We start from the raw sequence: 10,000 nt of genomic DNA, 5'->3' as shown, positions 1-10,000 counted from the left end.
TCACTGATTGTTACTAGGTCCTCTCTCTCTCTGCTCCATTAGCTTTATCAAACCTCTTCTTAAAACTATGTATGGTTCCTGCCTCCACTACGTCACTTTCTAGGCTATTCCACTGGCTGACAACTCTGTGACTGAATAAATACTTCCTAATATCCCTTTGACTCGTAGGATCCTTCAACTTCCAATTGTGACCCTTTGTTTCTGTGTCCCATCTCTGGAACATCTTGTCTTTGTCCACCTCGTCTATTCTGCGAACTATTTTATATGTCGTTATCATGTCTCCTCTGACCCTCCTGTCCTCTAGTGTCGTCAGGCCAATTTCCCTTAACTTTTCTTCGTAGGACAATCCCCTTAGCTCTGGGACTAGTCTTGTTGCAAACCTTTGCATTTTCTTTAATTTCTTGACGTGCTTGACCAGGTGTGGATTCCAAACTGGTGCTGCATACTCCAGTATGGGCCTGACGTATATGGTATACAGAGTCTTGAGCGATTCCTTACTGAGGTATTGGAACGCTATCTTTAGGTTTCCAGACGCCCGTATGCTCCAGCAGTTATTTGACTTATGTGCACCTCGGGAGATGTGCTCGGTATTAAACTCACCCCAAGATTTTTTTTTCTTGAATGAGGTTTGCAGTGTTTGGCCACCTAGACTATACTCTGTCTGCCGTCTACTTTGCCCTTCCCCGATCTTCATGACTTTGCATTTGGCAGTTGCTGGACCAGGCTTGTAGCATGTCCAGGTCTCTTTGCAGTCCTGCCTGATCGTCGACCGATTTGATTCTCCTCATTAACTTCACATCATCTGCAAACAAGGACACTTCTGAGTCTATCTCTTCCCTTATGTCATTCACATATACCAAAAAAAAAAAAAAACACAGGTCGTAGGAACCCCGCTCGCCACAGGCGCCCACTCTGACACCTCGTCACTTACCATGACTCGTTGTTGCCTCCCTGTCAGGTATTCTCTGATCCATTGCAGTACCTTTCCTGTTATGCGTGCCTGATCCTCTAGCTTCTGCATTAACCTCTTGCAAGGAACTGTGTCTAAGGCCTTCTTGCAGTCCAAGAAAATCAGTCTATCCACCCCTCTCTCTCTCTTCCTTCTGTTACATTGTCATAAAACTCCAGTAGGTTTGTGACACAGGATTTTCCTTCCCTGAAACCGTGCTGGTTGTCGTTTATAAGCTTGTGTCTTTAAAGGTGCTCCACCACTCTCCTCCTGATGATCTTCTCCATGACTTTGCATACTGAACATCAAAGTGGTATACAATACCGACAGGGACTGACAACCTCAAATTCTACGACTTCAGGGGTGATGGACTGATTACATCGTCTTCACATCTCTACTGTTCCTGCCTTCTTTCTGTATTCGACTGAAGAAGCCTACTGTGTAGGCGAAACGTTTCGGAATAAAGTTGCCTAACTGTTGCCTATGTGTCTTACCTACCAACTTTGCATACTATACACGTTAGTGATACAGGTCTGTAGTTTAATATCTGTCTCCTTTTGATGTTTGTGTGTGTACTCACTTAATTGTGGTTGCAGGGGTCGAGACTCAGCTCCTGGCCCCGTGTGTGTGTGTGTGTGTGTGTGTGTGTGTGTGTGTGTGTGTGTGTGTGTGTGTGTGCGTGCTTGCGTGTGTGATTAAACTACGCTAAAGCAACCAGACAAGTAAAACATGCTTACATGCGCTAACACGGCACCAAGAACTCAGCCATGCCTCGAAAAAATGCTCTAGATATGGGAGAGCAATCAATCACACTGGCTGTTTCCCCGTTTCCAGGTTGATATCAAACCATAACATCATCACTGGTGCTTGTGATGCTGCCGCATATACTGAATAAACAAAATAAATCGCATATGCACCAGCTGCTCCACTTTCACCTTTGCTCCTACACTGGCAATTTTTTTTTTTTACACATATAGGAAAATAATTGGTTGGGAATACTGTGGTGCGTGATAGAGTCATTCAAGTGGCTAATTATATCAATAGGCGGAAATTTCGAATATAAAAATCGTCAAATTCCTATGAAATGCATGTACATAAATTATTACTACCAGTGTACTACGATTCTCGCATTAAAAAAAACAGCGAGGCAGACCAACAGCGATGTTTGTTGTGCCCTACAATATGCAACAGGTGAAAGAACAGTGGGTGGAGGAACAGCGGGTGGAAGAGCAGCGGGTGGAGGAACAGCGGGTGGAAGAGCAGCGGGTGGAGGAACAGCGGGTGGAAGAGCAGCGGGTGGAAGAGCAGCGGGTGGAAGAGTAGCGGGTGGAAGAGCAGCGGGTGGAAGAGCAGCGGGTGGAAGAGCAGCTGGTGGAAGAGCAGCGGGTGGAAGAGCAGCGGGTGGAAAAGCAGCGGGTGGAGGAACAGCGGGTGGAAGAGCAGCGGGTGGAAGAGCAGCTGGTGGAAGAGCAGCGGGTGGAAGAGCAGCGGGTGAAAAAGCAGCGGGTGGAGGAACAGCGGGTGGAAGAGCAGCGGGTGGAAGAGCAGCGGGTGGAAGAGCAGCGGGTGGAAGAGCAGCGGGTGGAAGAGCAGCGGGTGGAGGAACAGCGGGTGGAAGAGCAGCTGGTGGAAGAGCAGCGGGTGGAAGAGCAGCTGGTGGAAGAGCAGCTGGTGGAAGAGCAGCTGGTGGAAGAGCAGCGGGTGGAAGAGCAGCTGGTGGAAGAGCAGCGGGTGGAAGAGCAGCGGGTGGAAGAGCAGCGGGTGGAAGAGCAGCTGGTGGAAGAGCAGCGGGTGGAAGAGCAGCTGGTGGAAGAGCAGCGGGTGGAAGAGCAGCTGGTGGAAGAGCAGCTGGTGGAAGAGCAGCGGGTGGAAGAGTAGCTGGTGGAAGAGCAGCGGGTGGAAGAGCAGCGGGTGGAAGAGCAGCGGGTGGAAGAGCAGCTGGTGGAAGAGCAGCTGGTGGAAGAGCAGCTGGTGGAAGAGCAGCGGGTGGAAGAGTAGCTGGTGGAAGAGCAGCGGGTGGAAGAGCAGCGGGTGGAAGAGCAGCGGGTGGAAGAGCAGCTGGTGGAGAAAGATAGTGTTGCTTGTCCTTTTTCTTAATGTATTTACATGGTGCGAAAGTTTGGAAACATGTCTGATTGGAACTAAAGAAAAACGAAATTATTTTTTACTCGTCAGCAGAAATGTGTCGCAAATGAATTGTAACAGAAGTAAATAAATAAATAAAAATAAGTAACGTAAATAAGGGCTAAAGAAAATATTACGGAATAATGTTGAGTGATCAAACTCCAGTAATCCCTTCCCACATATAACGTTCATTATATGTATTTTTAAATTAATATTTACTGTTAGGATTGTGACATTGTTATAAAGAATATCTACTGCTGTCTGACGGCTGAGATAATATCCTGACCCCTCTGGTATACCAACTCATGTTATTTTCACTTTAATTTTTGGCATTTGAATTATACTGTATGATGGGTTTGATTTTACAACCCTGAGTACGTCGGAGGAAGGTGTTGTTACTGCCTTGCGCACTTTACATAACGATTACGGGCAAAACTTAACCCTTTCAGTGTCTCCTCTTTCCTATCCTTTCCTTTCGTGGAACACACATGCCTATTCTTGCACTTGTTTGTGGACTGTTTCCAGCAGTAGTATCCCATGTAAACTCCGTTGTTTAAACTTCATTGTTGAATTTGTTTCTGGAAGAAAAGGTCGCTGCTCTGTTGTTTAGACTTTAGAGTATCTAAAACACGACACACACACACGCACACACACACACACACACACACACACACACACACACACACACACACACACACACACACACACACACACACACACACACACACATACGATCAGTGAAGAGGCGGGGCCAGGAGCTCGGACTCGACCCCCGCAACCTCAACTAGGTGAGTACAACTAGGTGAGTACACACGAGCTATGACTCGACCCCTACAACCACAATTAGGTGAGTACAGTTACACGAGTACACAAAGTTTTAGTTTATATTTTGCTTGTGTTAACTTTATCTCAAAAATTCTCGGGAGTAGATTCAGTCTCTGGCGTTGGTGTCTGCACACTGTATTGCATGTAGATTTAGTCTTTCATTAGATGGCATTTGCACAAGCCAACTTATCCGAGTCATCCCTATCCACGTGTCAACAACGAGGAACACGTCAACCTACCCGAGTAATCTTTATCCACGTACAAGACACCACAGAACAAGTAAACTTGTGTGAGTGATCACTACCCTATATAGAACACCAGATACCAAGCATTCTTGTCCGAGAAATACCTACGCCACATACAGGACACCAAAGAGCACTCACACCTGTCCAAGTGATGGACAGGGTATATCATCTCAGCTCACTAGGCCGCAATCACCTAACTTTCCGACGTTGACTAGAGCAACAAGCCGTCAAGCGGGAATAAAGCAATACAATATATATATATATATATATATATATATATATATATATATATATATATATATATATATATATATATATATATATATATATATAAAACCATTATATGGAGGAAGCTTTGCTCAGAAGTGATACAGCACAATCCAGAGTGAAACGTTGTGTCAGTAAAAACTTGCTTTGCATTACATATCGTTTATATCAACTTTCCTTAACTCGGCAACGAATTACTAATTACATATAATACATAACGTGTCAAACGGATTAATGTTACCTTAATTAAGTCGCGGATGCCACTTTGCAACTCTCGTCAGCAACTATTATCAGAGAATTTTCGCTCTGTGATAATTTATAACTCTGGGAATGAAAAGCAAAATTTCATAAATTTATGTTCACTAATTCAACATTTCTGGAAAAGGAAGCGAAACGAGTTCAGTTTAATTTTGGCCACCAGAATGCCTGCACTTGTTGCAGTGACTGCACTGGAGGTCACTTGTTGCAGTGACTACACTGGAGGTCACTTGTTGCAGTGACTACACTGGAGGTCACTTGTTGCAGTGACTACACTGGAGGTCACTTGTTGCAGTGACTGCACTGGAGGTCACTTGTTGCAGTGACTACACTGGAGGTCACTTGTTGCAGTGACTACACTGGAGGTCACTTGTTGCAGTGACTGCACTGGAGGTCACTTGTTGCAGTGACTACACTGGAGGTTACTTGCTGCAGTGACTACACTGGAGGTTACTTGCTGCAGTGACTACACTGGAGGTCACTTGTTGCAGTGACTACACTGGAGGTCACTTGTTGCAGTGACTACACTGGAGGTCACTTGTTGCAGTGACTACAATGGAGGTTACTTGCTGCAGTGACTACACTTTAGGTTACTTGCTGCAGTGACTACACTGGAGGTCACTTGTTGCAGTGACTACACTGGATGTCACTTGTTGCAGTGGCTACACTGGAGGTCACTCGTTGCAGTGACTACACTGGAGGTCACTTGTTGCAGTGGCTACACTGGAGGTCACTTGTTGCAGTGGCTACACTGGAGGTCACTTGTTGCAGTGACTGCACTGGAGGTCACTTGTTGCAGTGGCTACACTGGAGGTCACTTGTTGCAGTGGCTACACTGGAGGTCACTTGTTGCAGTGGCTACACTGGAGGTCACTTGTTGCAGTGGCTACACTGGAGGTCACTTGTTGCAGTGACTACACTGGAGGTCACTTGTTGCAGTGGCTACACTGGAGGTCACTTGTTGCAGTGGCTACACTGGAGGTCACTTGTTGCAGTGACTGCACTGGAGGTCACTTGTTGCAGTGGCTACACTGGAGGTCACTTGTTGCAGTGGCTACACTGGAGGTCACTCAGGCAGCTGTTGGTCACTTACGTGCACAACTTAAACACTTCTTTTTCAATTATACAAAATTTGGTACAGCATTGCATTGCTTATTTACCAAATTTTGTATTGTAGTAGGACCAGGACCTGCCAAGCATCACGAGGACCTGTAACGTGTTCACAAGGACCTGTAACGTGTTTACAAGAACCTGCCAAGTATTTACGAGGACCTACCACGTATGGGCCGGTAGGCATGTTGCAGTGTTCCTCATTGCTAGCCAGTTTTTCCTGTATCGTGAAGTGGGCAGCCTAAACTTGATCTCAGTAGGGCAAGGTGGATATCATTAATTGCAATATAGGTTTTTCCAGCTGCAGTCAACACATCTTCAGGAGCTTGCCGTGTTGTTGGAGTAGGAAAAACGAAAGGCCTAGAGTATTCATTCAACTTTCCCTGTCATTGTTTTGCATTTTGTATCGCTTGTTCGCTAATATTGCATATTGTACTATAGGTTAAATAACTACAAGCTTCACTAATTTCATTCAAGTTATCATTACTAGGGAATAAAAAGGCATAACACCGTGACAGGAACAATACACAAAAAACTCGCACATAGGACAATGAAGCTTATAACGACGTTTCGGTCCGACATGGACCACTAACTAGTCACACTGTGTGCGGGATATTCGTGTATTACTTGGGAATTCTGCCTTGGTACCCGACAGGGCGGTGTTCTAGTTACAACACACAGTGTGCTTTACCGTTGAAGTTGATGATGATTTGGCCGGTGGCATTTGCTCGAGGTAATTGGTTGCTAGATAACTGTTAGCTTCAGTTGCGGCAAGCCGGGGGTACTGTAGTCCGGATCTAATAGTGGGAAAAAATGTGTCTGTATAACTTATAGAGGCTCAACTAGAACTGTCAACATTCTGGCTTCATTCGAATTTTTAATATTTACCTAGGAAGGCAATATCTCTACTGTGAAATAAAAATGTAATCTCCATCACTTCCTGGTTGGGCAAATACTTTTGTTAAAGGGTTTGGGTTTGAGATGGACTTGCCTAGTATGGGTCAGTAGGCCTAGTGCAGTGTTCCTCCTATCCTATGTTTTTATGTTATCGTTTTTTTTCCCTCTCCCCTCCTCTGTCTCTGTCCGTGTCTGTCTGTCTGTCTGTCTGTCTGTCTGTCTGTCTCTCTCTCTCTCTCTCTCTCTCTCTCTCTCTCTCTCCCTCCCCTTCTCTGTCTCTGTGTGTGAACCATTTGCTCACTACAGGCGGCAACGCAGAAAAGTAATACTGGACACCTTTTACTTACACCCGGGACGAATTTCCCATAATTACCAGTTTCCTCTGGGAGTCTTCGCATCCTGTACTTCAGTCTTCCTTCACCACCACTGCCGTCACTGCTGCTCTTGTCCTCTTCACCACTACTGCCCCCACTATCGTCCTCTTCACTGAGACGCCACTTTCGTCCCGTATACTGCACAATGACCATCTTTCACCAACCAACCAATGATTCTTATTATCACCGCTACCATCCACCTACTCCATCCACTAATATTTGTCAAGGTCTCTATCATCACCACTATCCTCCTCCTCCTCCTCCAACCAACGCTAAACACTATTAGTACCAACCAGCATTCTTCTCCACCAAGTAACCAACGGTTATAAACCACCACCACCCCTCATCCACCAGCCATCAGTTCTCACCAACATTCAAAAATCTTTCCCAGTTTTCTTCTCCAATCAATTAAAATCCTCACCATCTTCCTACAATCATCAACAATCCTCACCACCACCCTCCTTTTGTTCATCCACTAACAATTCTCACCACCTTCATTCTCCAACTACCAACAATTCTCGCTACCACTCCTCTCCCCTCCGTCATCAGCCAACAATTCTCAGGTGTTACTTGCACCCGTTACTCAGTCTCGGCACTTCTCAGCCACTTTTATCTCTCGCTTAGGCGGTCAGCGTCAAGGTGCAATGCTCACCTGAATCCCTCTAGTTTGCGTACCCTTCCTATAATTGCGAGTGCAATCAAGCAGCGTGTTCATCTCACGATTAGAAGACGGCGGATCGAGTCAGCACCGCTACTTGAACTGAATGACCCACATGGGTTTACCGTCTCGCGCAAATAAAAGAATACGTTGTATTATTCCTACTCAGTGGAAAGCGGTAATCTCGTGAGCGGTCATCAAGCGCCAGAAGAAAAAGCATTTAGGTTTGATCCAAGGAATGGGAGGTGCAATTGAGGTGATGTTTTTAACAGAACTGTAGCATTTATGACCACTGTCTCTGATGACTCATCTTGTTTACCTCTTTATACTTTCAGTAGTCTCTTCTTGAAGCGATGACATACTTCGGTAAACTCTTCTTCTGAGGCGGAATATGCCGGAGTCAACATGGTACCTTTTCTCTGAGAAAACTTCCCCTCAATTTACCTATTACTGCTCTTGCAACATTGTACAGCTCCTGATGACGCGCCGGAGACGCGCGAAAGATCTTGAGCTGAAGATTTCCATTTCCCCATAGCTTGTCTTGCATTAAGATCGTCTTTCTGCGATTGTATTGCTCATATATATATATATATATATATATATATATATATATATATATATATATATATATATATATATATATATATATATATATATATATATATATATATATATATATATATATATATATATATATAAAGCCATCCAGTGGCTTTATTAATACAAATTCTAGTACATAATTTGAAGACAGCAGAACTATATACAAAACAAGAGGTAATCTCTCAGCCTTGGAGTTGGTGTGAAGAGCACTGATTACCTCATCTTATGTATATAGTTTCCCTGTCTTCAAATTATATCCTAGAATTTGTATTGATAAAGCCACTGGATGGCGTAACGTCTACAATAAAGATACCCAGATGTTGCACATGTGTTTTAATTTTCATGAAATGAAGAGATCTAAACTTATGAGTACCTATCACGAAGGTTACTGTAGTGCCTCTATATTTCTGAACAACTGTACTTAGTATTAAGCTAATGCTAACTTTATGAACCAAATTGTGACAAGTACTTGTTGCTAAACTGAGTCCAAACAGGTACTACATCCTCTAGCGACTAGAGGATGTAGTACATGTAAATAGACTAGAGTCTAGTCTATTTACATTGCAGGTTGCTACATAATTTTTCTTCTTTGCCCTCGAATTATCATAGTAACACATCTTTTTAAGCTTTTAATTGTAAGCTTATGACATTCAGTTTCATTACTTCTCTCCGAGTACTACGATATACCCAGGGATGCTATTATTTTTTCTCTCTCTTACTAATATTCTCTGATTCTGTTTTCCCTGTGAACGGCAGAGGCTGTCCTGAAAGGCAATTCCCACATTATGTTAACACCGGCTTTGCTGGAATGAAACTTTTTAAGCTCTCAAAGTTAATGAACCACCAGTGGAATGACTGACGATATTTTCATCTCTTTACTGAAGTCACATAGCTCAAGCCGACAGATTTCATTATCCCGATGGTCATGATGGAACTCCACAAGGAAACATTGTTAACTTTTGTTACCACAATTTAACTAATCATATAAAGTTCTAATGCATATTTTTCTTCAAGTAAAAAGTACAGGTACTTACAAGTAGGTAATTACCAGAGATCGGTGAATATGAACACATTACGCCAATTATTATAAATTAGATAATAAGAAAATAACACTAAAATAGGAAAAAACATTAGAAAAAATCCCTTAGATGTCTGACGGGACGAGAAGAACAAAAAAAGTACGGTATAATAAAAGAATGAATACATAAAATTCTGAAAGAGACGATATCAGTGTGGTGATCGTGCGCGAAACCTCGACAAGGCATATAACAAATGTTATTTCTTTTATATACTCCTCTGTGTGTGTGTATAATATATATACATATATATATATATATATATATATATATATATATATATATATATATATATATATATATATATATATATATATATCTATATATCTATATATATATATATATAAATATATATATATATATATATATATATATATATATATATATATATATATATATATATATATATATATATATATATATATATATGCAATAAGATCACAGTAAACAGGTGATCTCAGAATAAGCAAAACAACCACTCTGAAAGAACAGAGAAATTCCAAGCGCTTTCGTGACTACTCACATTATCAAGGAACTATGAAAGTAAAGCATCCAAGGAAGCTATATAAGGGGTCTGGCCAACACCTCACTATCAGATCCCACAACGGTTAAACAGT

At 42.8% G+C, this 10,000-nt stretch overlaps 1 pseudogene; it reads left to right on the top strand.

Moving 5' to 3' along the window:
- Window positions 1–2,110: 2,110 nt before the first annotated feature.
- On the top strand, window positions 2,111–2,947 carry LOC128688794 (uncharacterized abhydrolase domain-containing protein DDB_G0269086-like; annotated as a pseudogene).
- The last annotated feature ends 7,053 nt before the right edge of the window (window positions 2,948–10,000 follow it).

The sequence above is a fragment of the Cherax quadricarinatus genome, chromosome 16 (assembly GCF_038502225.1).
Source record: "Cherax quadricarinatus isolate ZL_2023a chromosome 16, ASM3850222v1, whole genome shotgun sequence".
NCBI lineage: Eukaryota > Metazoa > Arthropoda > Malacostraca > Decapoda > Parastacidae > Cherax > Cherax quadricarinatus.
This window is presented reverse-complemented; position numbering and strand designations above follow the sequence as displayed.